The sequence below is a fragment of the Protopterus annectens genome, chromosome 1.part0 (genome assembly GCF_019279795.1).
Source record: "Protopterus annectens isolate FY-2018-M chromosome 1.part0, PAN1.0, whole genome shotgun sequence".
In the NCBI taxonomy this organism is placed as follows: Eukaryota; Metazoa; Chordata; order Ceratodontiformes; family Protopteridae; genus Protopterus; species Protopterus annectens.
In genome coordinates this window covers 1226330802-1226349879 of record NC_056725.1, presented here as the reverse complement: position 1 = coordinate 1226349879, position 19078 = coordinate 1226330802, and the positions used below count along the sequence as shown (strand labels likewise).

Sequence of the window (19078 nt, the reverse complement as noted above, 5' to 3'; positions counted from 1 at the left end):
TAGCACCGGGCATCAATGACAAGATTTCTGTCAAAAGTTATTTAAACTATGTTAACTTTTGACTAAGAAATAATATTGGCTAGTATAGTTCAAGTTTTTTATAATATATGTATGGTTACATAACAGAAGATTCCTGTATAAGCTTTAGGGATTGTTTTATAGTTTATTATTATTGAAAAGTGTGGCAGAAAGTGATGTTTTGAGTAATTATATGTTAAATGTGTATGTCCTTTTAAGGATTAGTAATGTAAGAAATGATGTCAGGAGAATAACTGTATAAAAGGAAATGATGTATATAATTTATTTTATTGTTCTGAAGTTCTGTACTAAACGGGGCGAAAGCGCTCAACTTATTCTGGCTCCAGTGTGTGTTTTTTGTTTTAAAAGTTGAAGTGAAGAATTTTGTGAGATCTTATCATGGAATGTTAATAGTCTCACATGTATGTAAAAAAGTGTTAGCTTATCTAAGAAATGTACAGGTCATGTAATAATGTTAGAAGAAATGCATCTTGATAATAATGAATATAGGGCCAGAATTAAAAAAGGCTTTCAAGATGGCTCAGAACTAGGAAGAGTGAGGAAGAAGACTGTCCTGATCCTTCTGGAGAAATTGTCAACCATAAAAACAGAGAAGGAAAGGGCAATGAGTGACAGTGAGAGGATAATGGCAGGGAAAAAGAATAATATTAGTCTGTTTATATATCTTGCCAAAGACCAACACAGTGGAGTTAAAGGTTGTTCAGAGTGATAATAAGCTATTGTCAGGGTGTACTACATTTGTAAAGAGACTTGTCCCTGGTCTGCTAAAGAAAAGATGTATCAAGGGCCCTAGAAGCAGAAGGATAATGAAGGAAGAAATGAATCTAAGGAGTTATACGATTTTTTTTTTTTTGTATGTAGGATATAAAGCGACAGTGGGAAAGCTTTAATATACTTACATTCTGGTAAAATCCAGTAATTGAGCCAGATTAGATACAAATTAAAAAGGTTTTACAGAACATGCCTTGATAACAATACACCTCATATAGCAAGGTAATACAACTACTGACAGTCAGTGGTGTTTTCTCAAACATTTACTGAAAAAGAACCAATATATGGATCGAGTGGAAGACAGGTTCCAGGCAACATTGGAAAGGTTATATATAAAAGGAAGAGATGGAAAAGAATGGGAACAAGATTAATGCAGAATTTCAAAATTTAGTCAAGATAAAGATGAGAGAGTTCTAGAAGCAGAGGAGATAGAAAACACTGAGAGTTTCTGAACTGGATTAGAAAATTACAAAGACAATGAAGGCATATAACAGAGGACAAAGAAGAAGAAAAATAGCTGCAGACAGCCAATAACCAGGTGAAGAAACATTTTGACATTAGTTAATATTGTTACACACAGCTCATAAGCCATTACTGCAAAAATGAAAACAGCAGAAGGTAGAGATACTAATACTTAAAATTAAGGAACCCAGTTACAAATGTAATGGAAAGGGACTTTTGAGGGTATAGTAGAGATTATGAGAAGCTGTTATGATTCTATATTAGACATTAACAGAAACAATTATGATAACACGCACACAGGGAAAGGATGAAACTGTTTTATGACAAGAAGTAGAAACATTTTAAAAGTGAATCTACCAAAGATATAAAAAGCTGAAACTGAAAGCTTAGTTGAAAGAATTAGTAAAGAGGACATTAGAATGGCTACTTAAAAATCAAGCCACTGGAATTTCACTAGATCAAGATGGGCATGGCACACAGAAATTCAAGATACTGTATCCAGCCAGCATCACGCAGAACAGGTGAAGAAGGAAATGCAAAAGACTGCCCTACAAAAAGTGAGCTTTCAAGTCTAATGGGACTCTGTTTCTCATTCTTCTGATAATAAAACACACAGAGAGACTTTACTAGTGAAACCTTTTCCAGTGTACCAAATGAAAATACTTGAGAGACAGAGAAAAGCACTGGAATTGACAAGAAGAATTGGGAGTCCCTTGGAAATGAACCAGTATCTTGAGTTGGGAGATGGAGATTAACAGGAAGAAGACCGGCAACACAGAAATTAGTAAATAAATGTGAGACTGCAAAGCAACAATCAAATTTGTGAAATATGGCTGTATAAAAATAACTGGAAACAGTGGACTTCTATTGACTTTGTTAAACTTGTGAAGAACTGAAAAGCATTTGCCTCACTTCATGTCATTAATGTTTAGAAGGACTGTAAGGGGAAGAGAAGGTAAAGGGTAACTAAGTAAGAATTTCTGTTTTTAACAGTAATTCTATGAAATGTTTCATAGTATAAATTGCATACTTTACAGTGAAATATTTTAGTTGTTCTTGTAGGTGATAAAGTACACAGATGCCTTTTTTTTCTTCTCTTTCTTCTTTTTGGTATTAGTAAATGCAGGCATTACAGTGCAAAAACTGAACAAAAGCTAGATGAAAGCATGTGTAAGTTAATAGGCTGTAATCTTGAGTTGTTGAGGTGGGAGATGGAGTGCAAAGCTACACAGATCACAATATATGTAGCGCTGATATGTTTTCTCTTACTTTTGCATAGGCGAGTGTCTTGATTAAGAGCCTTGGCTTAATCTAATAACACATTTACAAAATTGTTAAGTGGAAACAAGTAAATATGTGAACACTGAAGACAATGACATTTTTTTTCCTTTAGCAAAAAATATTTTAGCTTGTCTTTCAGGCAGCAGCAGAGGACTACATTTTTTCTTTTTTCTCTTAATTTTCCATGGAGGCAAGCTGCTAATAGGGCAATAAAAAAGAGAACACTAGTTTCTTCAAGGCGAAGAGATAATGATTTCTAAAAGGATGGAAGTTATTTTCACACAGGGACAGGGAATAAAGATAAAAAAGAACAGACACCAATTAGTTTAAGTAGAAGCACAGGCAGTAACATTTGTCTTAGCATAGATAACCTCAGTTTCAGGTTAACTAGTGCCTGGGTTAGCAGCTGTCTGTTTGACAGAAATGTTCCTATTAAACTTTATTATATGAAGATGTACATAGTTGTGTGTGTTTATATCAAATTAATAGACTATGGGGGTAATCTGGGGGTGTGTTTGTTTTTTAAGGGTTTTTATTAAAACAAAAAAATCTTGTAAATGTGACATAGGTTCCAATGTTGATAAAAAAAAGCTGTATAAAGGATTAACCTTCCAAACATTAATGGGTGCATGTATCACAAAAGCTGGAATTAGACATTTAAAAAAGCTGCCATATATAATAGGTGTGAATAATAATAATAACTTATTACCATAATGGTGGCACTTTCCATATTATCTTCTTGAAATGTGAATGGTCTCACAGACAAAAAGAAAAGAATAATTAATTATATTAAGAAATTCAAAGTGCAAACAGCAATGCTAAAGGAGACACATTTGGAAAGAACTAAGCATGTGAATTTGATAAAGAAAAGATTTTAGGATGGGTACTCTGGAGAATATCAGCGACAAAGGAAAAGAAGAGTACTTATACTAATTGCTAGCTGGGCTCCAGTAGTGATAAAAGAAGAAGAAACAAAAGATAACAGTGGCAGATTTGTTGTAGTAGCAAGGGGCTACTGGGAAGGGATAAGGATTAAACTGGCATGTATTTAGATTCCAGCAGAGAAAACTCCAAAAACAGAATGAAGTGACTGGAAAAACACAAGTAATTCTTCACAGATAAAAAGTTCCAGGTACACACAGCTCCAGAGAAATCCAATAAAATGGTAATGGCAATATAATAACAGATTGCTCAAATAAAATATAAAACACTAACAGTAAGCGCTTTCACAGTTTATAAAATAACTGCTTCATCAGACTACAAAAATACAAATAACAGACAGTTTAAATACAAGTAATAAACCAATCACAGTTCAAATGCATCATTGTCTCATTAGTACTTAAAGATATACAGCTTAGAGCACTGCATTTAAAATAAATTAATGTTTTAATGTTTTAAAGGTCTTGTTTTCAAAAAAGTTTTCACTGAAACTTTAGTGTTCAAACCAGGATATTTGTCTGCCCTGAAGAAAAGAATCCATTTTTGCTTGTTACCTTCTGTGATAGAGTTTATATCTCCACCTCTAATACTTGTATTTATAGTTTCCAGCACAAAGAATTTAAAAGTATGGTTTGTCCCATTCTCAGCTACATGCCGTGCTAATGCATTCACCATTTTACTATAACTGGATTTCTCTGGAGCTGTGTGTGCCTGGAACTTTTTATCTGTGACGTATTTAGATTCCATCTAAAACAGCTATTTTTGGAGAATAAAAACTATGGAGAAATAACTGGCTTTCAGCAGGGAATATTACTCAGGGTCTATATTAGATCAGCAAATGCTTAAACAAGTGCATGCTGATTGGTCAACCTTATTTAAGCAAATGTTCAAAATATCAAAGCAACAGAAACCCAAATTTTTTCCTAGGGAAAGAATTTGGTTGTCCGTTTCTGTTGCTTCGGTATTTTCAGTGCTGTGGTGGAAAGTTACGGGTCAGATTCAAGTAAGTGTGCGATTGTGTGGATGTGAGTGTTAGGGTGGGTTAGGTGAGTTAGGGCTCGGGTTAGGTATGTGTGCGATTGTGTGGACGTGAGGGTTAGGGCGGGTTTAGGTGAGTTAGGGTTAGGGAGCGGGTGAGGTGAGTGTGCAATAGTGACGGACCTTAGGGTTAGGGTTAAGGTAAGTGGATAGTTAGTGGTGTGTGCATAGTTTAGTGTAGGGTTAGGTGTCAGATTTTAGGTGCATGTGTGTGGATTTCTGTTTGTTTGGTGTGCTTGTGTTGTGTGTATGTGTTTTGGATCAGCAATTTTTTCCCTAGGAAAAAAATTGCTGATCTGACAGTTCGAGATTGTAAGCTTTCGCTTACATAAGGTCGATCAATCAGCGTTCGCTTTTTTAAGTGTTCGCTGATCTAATACAGACCCTATTACTTATAGGTGGGGACTATAATTTGATTTGCAAAAAAATGAGGATGTATCTTGGGGCTTGGGAAGGAGAATATTACAAAAAAGAGTAAATTTATGAAGAAATTTATGAAAGTATTTGGTATGAAAGAAGTGAATCCGGTAGCAAGAACTTGGAGAGAATTTACATACTATTCCCTAAGGTACAATAACTTGGTTACACTTCACAGAAATTATATTTCACAGGATCCAATAACTATTAAAGATCATGTGCCAAATTACTAAGATGAACATTCTGGGTAATGAAGTAAAGATGAGACACTGGCACTTCCCCACCTACCTGATAAAAACAGAGGAATTTAAGAAATAGTGTCCTCATTCCCCTTTGTTATACGCCTTATATTCAGAGCTACTAAAAGAAAATTAGGGACTCAGAAATTCAAGGATAAAATTGGTATGGTATCCAAGAAAAGTTGGCTTATTTGCAGATGATATTATTTTGTACTTCATGGAACCAGAAGAGGACATCTTAATGTGGTGGAATATTCTGAGGCAGTTCCATTTTTTGGGGGATATAAAATTAATGAAGATAAAACAAAATATATAGCCATAAATGACGTACCCACACATTAACTGATTCAGCAATACCCATACTTATGGGGCTTGATAAAATGAAGCATTTAGGAGCATGGATTATAAAAGATTTGGTTATGGTAGCCAAGGATGTAGGAAGAGGCTTCACAAAAGATAATATAAAAACTGAGAAACTAAAAGCTCTTGCATAAGGATATGGATATGGATAAGAAAATATAAGCAGTGAAAATGTTTTTAGTCCCTTTCATTTTATACACAGGTAAGGCATATTTTTATTAACCAGAGGAGGAGTTGTGCCCAGTGGGTAATAAAGAGTTCAATGATGTTTTGGGGGCAGGGTCAAGAGTCAAGTGGGATAAATTGGTCCTCCCAACAAAACAAAGATATTTAGGATTACCTAATTTGAAGGGATATTTTAGAGCTACACAGCTAAGGCTTTTACACATAACACAAGCAGAAAGCTACAATTCAAAGTGGAAAAGAATGATGAAGCAGGAGAGTAATTCAAGAAATAAAGAAAGAATGGGATTTTGGATGAAGATTCTTAAGAAGAATAACAGTCATACATAATATTATATTCATGAAGTAGCAGAAGGTACACTAAGAACAAAGCTAACATGGAAATGGAGAAAGGAGATTCTGCTGATAGGGATGACTGCAATCAGGGGTACAGAGAACAGACAAGAGGGGTCTGCAATTTACTGGAGGAAACTAGCAAAGGAGCCAAGGTACTAGGAACACAATTAGAGAAGGAAATGTAACAGAATGGGAAGAGGTCAAGAAGACAGTTGGAATGCAGGCTAGTAATTGCCTTCCCTATCAGAGACTGATATCAGACTATAAAGAAAGGGAGAGGGGAATCTTAAATGAAAGACCTGCACTGGTTGAGTTTTTAATTGAATCTAGAACAGAAGCTGCTGTTAAAAGAGCGATAATTAGTACAGGAAATAAAATAATCCACTATAACTATAGGAATCTATCAGAAGAGGTCAGAAAAGATGGGAAACAGAGATTAGACATGCAATTCACAAAGAAACAATGGGAGAACAGATGTACAGCTTCCCAAAAATGTAACAAAATCTAGAAGATTTAGCATTTTGCCTGAAAGTGTTTGCATAGTTACTTTTATATCCCAGACAGACACCAAAGATTTTTTAACTCAGTTAGATGGCAAATGTTGGAGATGCGATGGTCAAGAAAAAAGTAATTGGGAACATATGTTCTGAGACTGTAATGAGTTGGCAGAGAGTACTCTGTCTGGAACAGTGGGTGAGCACAGGAGTGTAACTAAAGAAAAGATTTTTTGAGCTGGAATACAGGATCTGAATTACCTACACATAGTACGGCCTTTGTTAAGTTTAATTCTGGTGGCAAAAAGCAATTACTAAAAAAATGGAAATCAAAATCTAAACCAACCATATTTGAAGTGGTACATATTGTAAGAGAAATAAAAGAACAAGGAGTGGGATCTTTAGAAAACGGTAGGAGTCAATCATATAAAAAATGGAAATTGTAGGATCAATACATGCAGAAAAATGTTTTGGAGGAGGAATGAGGTTTAAGAGAAAGGAGAAATTGAATAATGTGTGTGATGTTGCTTAGATTACAGGATATACAGAAACATATAAGATTTACAAAGTTTGTCAATGTGAATTTGTTTACATGCTTCACTAATTCTATATATATGTAAGTCTACTTATGTCACTAATGATAGTTCAATAAAGGAGTTAAAAAAAGATCCTAAGGAGGGGCCACCACTTTACTTGGAGACCTCTAATGCAAAACCCCTTTCAAGAACTTTTTGACATGAGCCAGCATTGAAAGAGGAGGATCCCATGGACAGACATACCAAAATGGTCAATAAATGAACCTTGTTAGAGGAGGAAGAAGGTCCACAGGATAGTAAATCACACAAATATTGTAAAACCAGTGAACAACTAGCTCTGAATGGGTGCTGATTATTTTGTTGGTACCAACTAAAAAGCCTTTTCCTTTGCCAATATGTGATTTTTCCAGTAGCAACCTTTCTTGCCTCCATTAGTACCTGCTGCTTGTCCTCAGAAAACAGGTGCCTAAATAGAATTAAGACCCTATGATTCAGGCAGTCAAGTGAAGATGGTTGATGTTGAGGTGTATCAAACACCACTGTTCTTGTGTGAGTAGATTCATTCTTTGAGGAAGCTTGTGGTAATTGCCCCTGGCCATTTCCAAAAAAGGGAGAACCACAGTTGCCTGGGCCAGAAGGAAGTTACCACAATGATTGTGGGGGAGTCCCACTGAAACTTAAGAAGTACCCTACTGTAATGTCTTCCCTGGTAAGGTCAGACTACAAAATGGTCTCCTTTGAAAGAAGAATAAATCCTGGACCCCCCCCAGCTAAACCTGGAATATTTAGGAACTATTCTAAAGCTAACTTCCTGCTATTAAGTGATAATCTGGCAAAATTTAAATCCCCCATAAACCCTGGGAACATTGCTGCCTCTGCGGATGTGTTCACAGAAACCCTAAACAAGCATGTTAATAGCTGCACAGAGGCAGCTATACCCACCAGGAAGAAGTACATAACTAACTCAAAAAACAACCCACCGTGGTGGAATCACAAAATCAATAGGCTGTATAACAGAAGGAAGAAGATCATGGTAACAATTAGGAGATGCAGCAACCAGCAGGATAAAAGCACTCTCATCAAACTAAACAAACAACTCAGAGGACAAATAAAGTCTACTAAAGCCAAATTTGAGATAAATTTGGTCTCCCAGGCTAAGGAGAACCACAAGACATTATTTAGCTATGTCTGCAACCTCAAAGGCAATACACAATTTTGTGCAGAGCTCATTGTAAATGGAGTCATATATACTGAACCAGAAGATATAGCAAACCTAATGACCGATAATTTCAACTCCAACTTTACCCCCCCCTCCAACCTTCCCTCATGAAATATAACTCCTCCTTCTATCACTAGGGAACAGGTCCTTAATGCTCTCTCTAAAGGAACACTGTATCAATAGGTCCAGACAATATCCCAGGATGCCTTCTTTTTTTTTCAGTAATAATTTTTATTATTTTCTTATATGCCATACAAAATTAAAACAAAACAAAAAAAAATTAAAAAGAAACTACCAACTAAAGTAATTAACAAAAACACAAAACATATATACAATATTTACATAAATGCTTCCAAGTAACACATTGAGTTATACACCAAAAATATACAAATGGTTAAGATCAACTGAAGTAATAAATAGTTAGTGTTACAGAGTTTTTTAAAGGTGTAAAAATAATTCTTGTTAAATTCAAATATGAGATGTTACGCTAATATAATATTAAATACTTGTTCCCATACTTTTGGATTGTTAATATTTTTATTATGTTGGTTCAAAAGTAATTTGTCAGCTAGTATATGCCTTATTGCTAGTACTCTAAAATTATTCCATGATGTTTTAGATGGGTCTAACCAATTAGTAGCTATGTATAGCTTCATTAATAAAAAGATATTGATTAATACAATACATTGAGATTTAGGAAGTTCTTTTGGAGGAATATGCAAAATCATAAATTTCCATGACAATGTTGTACTTTGGTAACCCATCTTTTGAAGTTGTATCTTTAGTGTGTTCCAAAGTCTGTATATGCATTTGCAACTCCAGAACATCTGAAGAAGATCAGCAGATTGATCTTTGCAGTATGGACAAACTGGAGAATTTTTGGAATTAAATTTATGCAGGCTAAGGCGTGTATAATATGCATTATTCCATATCATCAACTGGGTATACATCAGTTTTTGAAGAGAAATAGATTTTTGTAGTCAAATCAATTACTTTTATCATATGACTGTCTGCTATCTCTGGCATTTTCTCTTTCCAATATTTTGACACAAGAATTTTATCTTGGAATTTAAACTCCTTTATTAGATTATTTGCTGTTGTTATAAATTTAATATCTTGTTGGAGGGCTTGCCACAAATTTGAACATTTAATTATATTCTCTTCTCGGGGTTTAAAATTTTTAAAGTAATTTATAGAAAGCTCCCTAATTTGTCTTACAATAACGAGATAATTTTTGGGTAAATTTAATTCTTGTCTTATCTGATTAGCCAAGAGTTTGAGAAGTGTATAAATATCTATTAAAGTTAGATGGATTATTAATGGGAATTCTTTAAGATCAATTAGTTTTTTATTTGGTCTCAGGTTAGGGTTTCTATGAAAGGGTTGATAAGCCATCATATATTGAGCAAGATCTAATGACTGAAATAAGGTTTGTAAAGACGTTACATATAATTTAATGTGATCCATTATCCCATACAGTTTCAAAGTTTCTTTTGGTAAAAAGGGTATGGCTTTAGGATTAAAATTTAAATGTAAAATATATTTATAGTTCAGAACTACCCAGGTAGGTATCCATTTAGTGCTAGTTATGTTATAATTAGCAATTCTAAGAAGCCTGTTTGAGTTTACTATAAGATAGTAAGTTTCAAAATTTGGTAACTCCAATCCACCTCTATGTTTTGGGGTCATTAATTTTTTATATGAAATCCTTGTTTTCTTTGGCTCCCACATAAATTTAGCTAATTCTTTGTGAATTCGTTTAAAAAATGTTTTTGAAATTACTACCTGAGCAGATCTGAAAATATATAATAATCGTGGTAGTACATTCATTTTGATAATTGATACTTTTGATAATACTGGTAGTCGTAAATTCCTCCATCTCCCCAAATCAGATACTATTTTATCCCAAACTGTTTTAATATTAGTAACATAAAAATCCTTATAATCCGTAGGTAAGCCAATACCCAAGTATTTAATGCTATCTTTACACATTATTTGTCCCACCAGAGGCAACAGTGAAAAGGGTTTGGGAGCTCTCAATGGGAAAATGCTAGTTTTTTTTAGATTCATTTTATAGTTGGAAACTTCTGAAAAGTTCTCTACTGCTTTTAGGATCTTTTTAGTGTCTGAAATTGGAGTTGTACAATAAATACTCAGATCATCTGTAAACGCTGCCATTGATATTTTTGTTCCGTAAACTAGTGGGGCATTGTGGTATATATTCTGTTTAATGTATAGGAATAAAGGTTCAACATATATATTAAATAATAAAGGAGACAGAGGACAACCCTGATGTGTTCCATTTCTGATTGGTATTCTTTCAGAAGAATTGTTGTTTATATAGAGTATGGTATATGGATTACTATATAGAATTTTTAACATTTCAACAAACTCAGGAGATATATTAAATTATGGTAAAATTTCAAACAAAAAGTTTATATCAACCCTATCAAAAGATTTCTGCGCATCAATCATAAGCGCATACATGTTAAGGTTCTTCTGTTTAGCATAAGCTATTAAGGTATGTAGTGTAAGTGCATTATCACTAGTTTGTCTATTTGCCATAAAGCCAGCCTGTTCACTAGACACGATACGATTCATTACTTTTTTAATCTATTAGCTATAATAGAGGTTAAAATTTTCATATCTACATTTATTAATGAAACTGGTCTATAATTATCTGGGTTTTGAGAATCAGAGTTAGGTTTGAATATAAAAATTGTTTTTGAAGCATTAAGATGGGGATCATTAATTTTATTCTTAATTATATAATTAAAGACACGTGAGAGTATTTTGCCAAATATATTGTCAAATTTCTTATAGAATTCCACCATCATACCGTCCGGACCTGGTGACTTGTGCGATTTCATATATTGAATTGTATATATCACTTCTTCTTCTGATATTGGTTTAATCAAATCACTTTGAATACTGTCTTCTATTTTCGGAAATTTAATAGTTTGTAAAAATTCCTTGCTAGTTCTATGGGGGGATAAGTCACTATGCTCACCATATATATTAGTATATATCTGCTCAAAGACATTTATGATATCTTCAGTTTTGAAATAAGTTGTGTTTCTAAAATGTATTTCCGAAATTTGTAATGCTGTTCTCGATTGATTAATTATCCTAGCTAATGCCCTTGATGGTGTTTGCACATGACTGGCATACCTCACTAACATTCTACATTCCTGAAACGTCAGATTACAATTTTGTATTAGGAAGAGATCTTTTTGACATTTAAGTAGTTCCACCTCTGTTTGAGTATTAAAGTTTTGCATCAATTCTTGATCAAGTGTCTTAATTTTAGCCTCTAGTTTTTGAATATCTCTATTTTGTATTTTTTTATAGTATGAAGCTTTTTGCATAAAGATCCCTCTTATTTGTGCTTTAACTGTTGCCCAATCAATATCAGGTACACTTTGTTGTTTCTTTAATCTATCTAATAATTCTTTAAGATGACCTGTAATTTCCTGCACTATTTCCTGCTTATTCAACAAATATGGGTTAAGAGACCAGTTAAAACCTCTTTGCCGCTGGACCTCCATTGGATCTTTAGAAAAACTTAATGACATTTTTGAATGATCTGACGTGTATCGTGCATGTGTAACAACTAAGGGTCCCAGGTTAACCATTATTCTTGAAATCACAAAGAAATCTATTCTGGACCCCATTTTATGACACAGGGAATAAAAAGTATAATTATTTATATTATTTCCAGTATTTAAATACTGAATAGGATCGTATAGTTGAAAGTCTTCCTTAACATCACTTAATACTGATACCACTTGTTTATTAAATGCTCTTTGTGGACAAGATCTATCCAACTTCAGATTCTGATAGGAATTCCAGTCTCCTCCAATAATTATATAGTACTTATCATATTGTGTCAAAATTGGATACAATGATGTTATGAATAGATGCTGGTCATTACAGGGTGCGTAAACATTTAACAATAAAAAGAAGTTATGTACTCATCATAACGTTCCATCTGAGTAGGTACTTCATTTGTCTGCAACCTGTGGGTATCGGATCCGAGCTGGCAGCTTTCCAAGCTCCAAGCTCCGAGCTCCTATCTCCTCCCCCTACCCATAATCCCCTGCTACCAACCATATTACCTCAGATCATTTTTTTTGCCTCACCAACCTGATAACACAAAAATCAACTCTAAAGGTGATCAGAAAATCCGAAAAGGTTTGGGGGATGGCAGGGGGGGGGTCGGTTGCAGACAAATGAAGTACCTACTCAGATGGAATGTTATGGTGAGTACATAACTTCTTTATCTGAAGTAGTTACTTCATTTGCTCTGCAACCTGTGGGACAGAGTCCCCAGCTACCTTATGAACCTGGGTGGTCCTTACGGAAGGATATTCCGAAGCACCGCGGAGCCAAAAGAAGCCCTACTCAAAATCACATCTAGTTTGTAATGAGAAATGAACGTATGAGAAGAGGACCAAGTAGCTGCTGAACATATGTCGTCCACTGGAACCCTAGACCAAAAAGCTGTTGAGGTGGCTACAGATCTTGTAGAATGAGCACGGATACCAACTGGGGCTGGCTTGCCAGACGATAGGTACCCCTGAATAATACACTGACAGATCCAATATGCTACAGTCACTTTGGAAATGGCTTTTCCCATGGCTGATTTTACATAAGAGACAAACAACTGGTCCAACTTGCGAAACTCTCTAGTCCTGTGCAAGTAGAAACGCAGCTGTCTGTGCACATCCAATTTGTGCAACTTGTATTTTTCTTTGTTCTGAAATTTTGGAAAAAACACTGGTAGATTTATTGATTGATTTATATTTGCTTCTGAAGCAACCTTAGGCAAGAAAGACGGGTTAGTCCTGAGGAACACTCTATCTTTGTGAAAGATAAGGTAAGGAGGATTCATACACAAAGCTTGCAGTTCTGAAACCCTTTTGGCCGAAGTAATAGCCACTAAGAAGGCCATTTTCCATGATAAGAACTTCAACGGAACCGAAGCCGCAGGTTCGAAAGGTGGACTCATCAAGGCTTGCAAGACTACAGTGAGATCCCATGGGGGAACCACAGACTTTACAGGTGGGTTTAAAAGAAAGATGCCTCGTAAGAAGGTTTTGCACGACTTTGCAGATGCTAAGGAACCTATGCCGTCACCCACATGAAAATGGGAGATGGCCGCCAATTGCACCTTAACCGTAGAAGCACTTGCTCCCTGCCGAAAAATCAATGCGAGGAAGTCCAGAATGGTCGGAATAGGGACAGTAAATGGGTGCAAGCCCTTGTCTTTGGCCCAAATGGAAAAACGTTTCCATTTACTGTTGTAAAGTTTTCTGGTAGACGGCTTATGAGCCGCAACCAGAATGGCCTTAACGGGAGATGAGATAACAGGAATCCTAGCCATTATTGGAACTGGATCAGCCAAGCTGCAAGCTTGAGGTTCACCAGGTTTGGGGTCGGGCAAACCGCGGGAAGCGAGATCAGGTCTGGACTGGGATCCAGAATCCATGGAGGAGCCACACTGAGACCGCAGAAAAGGGAACCAGATCTGTCGAGGCCAGAATGGGGCTATGAGGATAACTCTGCTCCCCAACCGACAGGCTTTCTGAATGAATTTCATCATGAATGGGAGGGGAGGATAAGCATAAAGGAGCCCGGGAGGCCAAGCATGGACTAGAGCGTCTCTGGGAGGTCTCCCCTCTGGCGGGAATTATTGCGAAGTACTTGCTGCATTTTGTGTTTAAAGGAGAAGCAAAAAGATCGCAGCGAGGCCGACCCCATTTGTGGAAGATCTGCTTCACAACAGATGGATTCAGAGACCACTCGTATGGAGTGAGAAGCACCCGACTTAGCTTGTCTGCTAATATGTTGGACCGTCCCGGAATGTGCGTTGCAACCAGAAAGTGGTTGGTGGAGATCGCCCATTCCCGAACTCTCATGGCCTCTCGACACAGGGGATAAGATCTGGTTCCTCCCTGTTTGTTTATATACCAGACTACTGACATGTTGTCTGTCTGGATCGCAGTAGTCCCCAGGGGAAGAAGGTCGTGGAGAGCTTGCAACGCCAAAAGCACCGCCCTCATCTCTAGGACACTGATATGCAATGCGGTCTCTAGGGAAGTCCACGTGCCTTGAACGGATCTGCCTGAACAATGCCCCCCCACCCGAGGCGAGAAGCGTCCATGGTCAACATGGCTTCGACTGGGGGAATCACAAAAGGCCTCCCTTCTCTGAGTTCCTGTGCATGTAACCACCAAAGTAGGGAGTCCCTGCAAATTCTGCTCAGCGGTATCGGCGTGTTTAAGGGGTGGAACGAGAGGGACCATTGGACTTGAAGGGTCCATTGTAATATTCGCATTCGCAGACGGGCATGGAGGGAGAGGCCGATCGCTGCTGACATAGACTCCAGTGCCCTCAGGACTAACTCCGCTGGAGGAGCAGGACTCCGAAGAAGGGCTAACACCTGATATGACAAGCTGTTCAGTCTGACTGACGTTAGAGTAGCTCGGGAGATTTGAGTATCTAACCTGGCCCCTATGAATTCCAGGGCTTGAGTGGGGCACAGGCAGGACTTCTGCTGGATCACTGAAATGCCTAGGTTGTGGGCTAGAGTCAGTGCGTAATCTCTCGCCACACAGAGCTGATGCCTGTTGGTCGCGGTAAGGAGCCAATCGTCTAGGTATGGGAAGACCTGAATGCCCTGAAGTCTCAGGTGGGCTGCAACCACTGCCATGACCTTGGTGAACACTCTGGGGGCTGAGGTGAGGCCGAATGGAAGAACGCTGAATTGATAATGACTGGCTCCGAGCCAGAAGCGGAGAAACCTCCTGGATCGTCTGTCCATCAAGATGTGGTAGTACGCATCCTTGAGGTCTATGGAGCACATCCAGTCGTTCTCCCGCAGAAGGGGGAGAATTGATTGGAGAGTGACCATCCGGAACTTTTCCTTGGGTAGGAACAAGTTCAGAGCGGAAAGGTCTAAGATGGGTCTGAGGTCCCCGGTTTTCTTTGGCACCAAAAAGAACCTTGAGTAATAACCCAATCCGGACTGATCTGGGGGGATGGGCTGGATAGCTCTTTTTCTTAGCAGCTTCAAAATTTCTGAAGCCGCTGCCTCCCTCTGATCGGATGGGACATCGGGGAGGCATCTGGTTTTGGGGGGAAGATTTACGAATGGAATGGAATAACCTCTGGATATGATACGGAGCACCCATCGATCCGTTGTAAGGGACTCCCAGTTTGACAGGTGCTTCTTCAACCGCCCCCCGACGGCCTCCAGAGAGGGACAGTCAGGCAAGCCCTCAGGGCTGTTGTGCGGGTCTGTCCGAGAAAGGTTTTCTAGACCCGAAATTACACGGCCCCCCTCTGCCTCTGGGCCAGCGTCCACCTTGTCCTCCTCTGCCTCTAGAGGACGAGTGGTCCGCAGCTGGATGGAATTGCTGAGACTTGCGGAACCACAGCTTCTTTTGTCCCCTCTGATTCTTGGAGAAGGATCTTTGGGGACTAGAGAAGCGGCTCCGACGGCAGACAGCGTCTTCCCGTCCTTTTTGCTTTGGACCAGCGTATCGCGAACGGTCTTGCCGAAAAGAGCAGAACCATCAAAGGGGGCATTCGCGAAGGACACCTTGAAGGGATCCGCGAAGTCGCAAAGACGGAGCCAGGCGTGAAGTCGTAAGACGACCCCTGCTCCGCTAGCTCTAGCGGCTCCCTCCGTAGCATGGGAGAGGAGCCGCATAGACGTATTAGAGATGGATTTCAGAGTGGCCATTCGCTTTGCAAACACATTCTTGTCTCCGACCGACAAGGACTCCGGGGGGGGCTGCAGCATATTCCTTGATCAAGTCTCGCTGTAGCCTGATGGTATGTGCCATATAGTTCAGCGCCCTTATGGAAAAGGTCGCTGAAGCAAACATCCGCTTCCCAATCCGGTACAACGCTCGAGATTCTTTATCTGACGGGTGGACCAAAGAACTCTCCTGAGCAAGTTCTTTCTTGGTGGCCGCCGCCACCAACATGGCATCAACAGGGGTTCCTTTGGCCCATGACTATCTGTGGGGGGACTTAGGACTTTACCGGGATGCCTAGGGATTGGCTCCACGGTGTCGGGTTCCTTCCACGCCCTGGTGGTAATTAAGTCCATCAGGGGGTCGGCCGGAGGGGACACCCAGGAGGTAGATGGGTCTGCCTCAAATGCCTCCAGGAACACGGATTCATCAAGGGAGGTGACCTTGGGGAACCCTCCCTATCATCTAAGTCCGTGTCGGTGGTAACGGACTCGGGGGAGTCCAGGTGCCTCCTTTTACACCGACGTTTCCGAAGAACCTCCTCGGTGGGGCTATCTGAAGAGAGCTCGTCCACGGGTTGTTGTTCCTCCGCGGGAACTAGCTGGAGGGCTTGGGCAGGCTGTCCCAATGGTCGGATGATGGAAGACAGACCCTCATACAGTGGGGGTACGGGTGGATCCGAAGCCCGAACCGGGGATCTGGAGGACCTCGACAGTACCCTCTCCACTACCTCAAAAGACGAAGGAGAACCGCCCTCGCCAGCCTCTGAGAGCAATCTCCTCGGCTCCGAGGAAGGGATCGGGGTCGGAGCCGATGCGGTCGGTGCCGAGAGAGAGGTGCGCTCCGAAGCCAACAGCTCCAAAGACACAACTCCCTCGGATCCGACGCTCAGCCCTCGGCCCCGAGAGCTCGGATCCGACAAGCTCGAGGGCATAGTCGGCGTCGAAGAGACCAGTGCTATAGGCGCCGACAAATCCCTGGGTCCGAAGGGGCCCGGATCCGATGACTCCGAGATCCGAAAACGAGTCGGAGAAGGAGTGATCGAGGCAAACATGGGGGCCGCACTCCCCCCCAGAGGGGGGGAGGCAAGAGCACCCCCATCTGCATTTTGGTCTGCAAGAACCGATGCATCATCTGATCCATATCCGCTTTGGAGATGCTTCTCGTTGACCTGGAAGAGGTAGTCAAGGCGGGCCGGGAGGGCCGCCTCGACGACCTCGAGGGAGACCAATCTTCCTCCTCTGGCTCCGGCGAGAAACTAGGCAAACGGAGCCGAGGAGGAGGAGGATCCAGAGACCCTCGAAGGAGACTTAGCTGCTTTAGCTGGCGGAGCCGAGGGTTGAGATTCAGCCCGCCTTTTATGGGATCTATGTCCCTCCTTATCCTTGTGTCTCTTCTCTCTAGCAGAGGGGAGGGGGAGTAAATAAAGAAAAACTAACTAACTACACCAAAAAATTAAACTAGCACAAAAGGGAATCGAAAAAGGGGCTAAGACCACACACACACAAGATTATAAAAATGAAGTAACTACTTCAGATGATTGGTTTATCAAACTGGGTAGCTAAGAGAACAACAAAACACCATCTTCTATCTTTATTAATCCACTTTTTGGATATCAACCAATAAGTGTAAAATTAACTTTCTTTAAGTTCTCTTTAACGCTCCATACAAGCACCACTGTTATCTACATCTTAGCTGTTATTGAAAAGAAAAAATCATATTAAAGATATAACATTACTGTACAAAGCGAACAAATGGACAAGTTTTCCTTCTATTATAGAAAGAAGAAAACACACATACCTTTATATAAACATTTTTCTTATTTAGACATTATAGACTATTGCTATCTTCTACTCATATAAACTAATATGCAAATAATGTAATACATAACTATCACCCCTGAGTAAAAATATATAGGTTATATTATATATTCTAAAGTTGCAAGATGTACTAAAATCCCTATATTTACCAGTACTGCATAACACCTTTTAATCTTCCAAAATTAACAAAACAGTACATTACTTGATGTTAATTTTGCAGAAACAGAATATTTAATCCCATCTACTGTGAAAGTTAATGTATTTGATATTTCATTTGAAATTTGACCTGTTTATCATTTATTTATACGGTACAGATTTTTAAAGTGTAGAGAGCACACGGTGCCTTTGTTTGTTTTCCTTGTCAGAGCCAGCTAATCTATTATAATCCTGTTGAATAATGTATTAATTTTCAGATTTTCTTCCTCCTGCAAGGTAAATTAGATGAAGTTGTAGTTGTTCTGTCGAAGATTTAGTGTTAAAAAGTTCCTAGTATCAATTTAAAGTTTAGATTTCTTCAGGGTATATGCAGAGATGTAGTTCAGCAGTGTTCACAGAATGGCAGCCATCTTTGAATCCTCAGGATGCCTTCTAAATAACATGAAACATGACCTATCAGGCCTTCTGGAAATGCTATTTAACTGTAGCATCCAAACAGGCTTCATGCCTCATGAATGGAGAACAGCCACAGTCATCCCTCTGCACAAAGGTGGGCCATCTACAGACCCATAAGTCTCACTAGTCTTGTATGCAAAGCCATGGAAAGAATTATAATGGAAATGATCAATAATGTTATAGTAAACCTCCAGTCACTAGACCTAACCCAGAGTGGTTTTGTCAAGGGCAGGTCATGCCTACTCAACCTGGTGGACTTCTTTGAGAAGGTCACCAAAGCAATGGATGAGGGCAAAATGTTTCACACTGCCTACCCTGGCCTGGCCAAGGCATATGACACAATACCCCACTCTGCCAAAGAGGCCAGTCACAAGTGCAGTCCCTCAGGGATTGGTCCTTTGACCGCTCCTTTTTTGGAATTTACTTCTCTGAAGTTAAGGGCAATGTCAGTGGACTATGGTTGATTAAATTTCCAGATAACTGCAAATTAGGAGCTGTCAATGAATTCCACACTGACACAAATGTTCTCCAGGAAGGGCTGACTCAGACAAACTGATGTCAGAGCT

At 39.2% G+C, this 19078-nt stretch overlaps 1 protein-coding gene across 1 annotated transcript in view; it reads right to left on the bottom strand.

Moving 5' to 3' along the window:
• Nucleotides 1-19078, bottom strand: part of WDR35 (WD repeat domain 35) — a 2872164-nt gene that overhangs the window by 1170643 nt on the left and 1682443 nt on the right. The gene's annotated exons all lie outside the window — the stretch shown is intronic.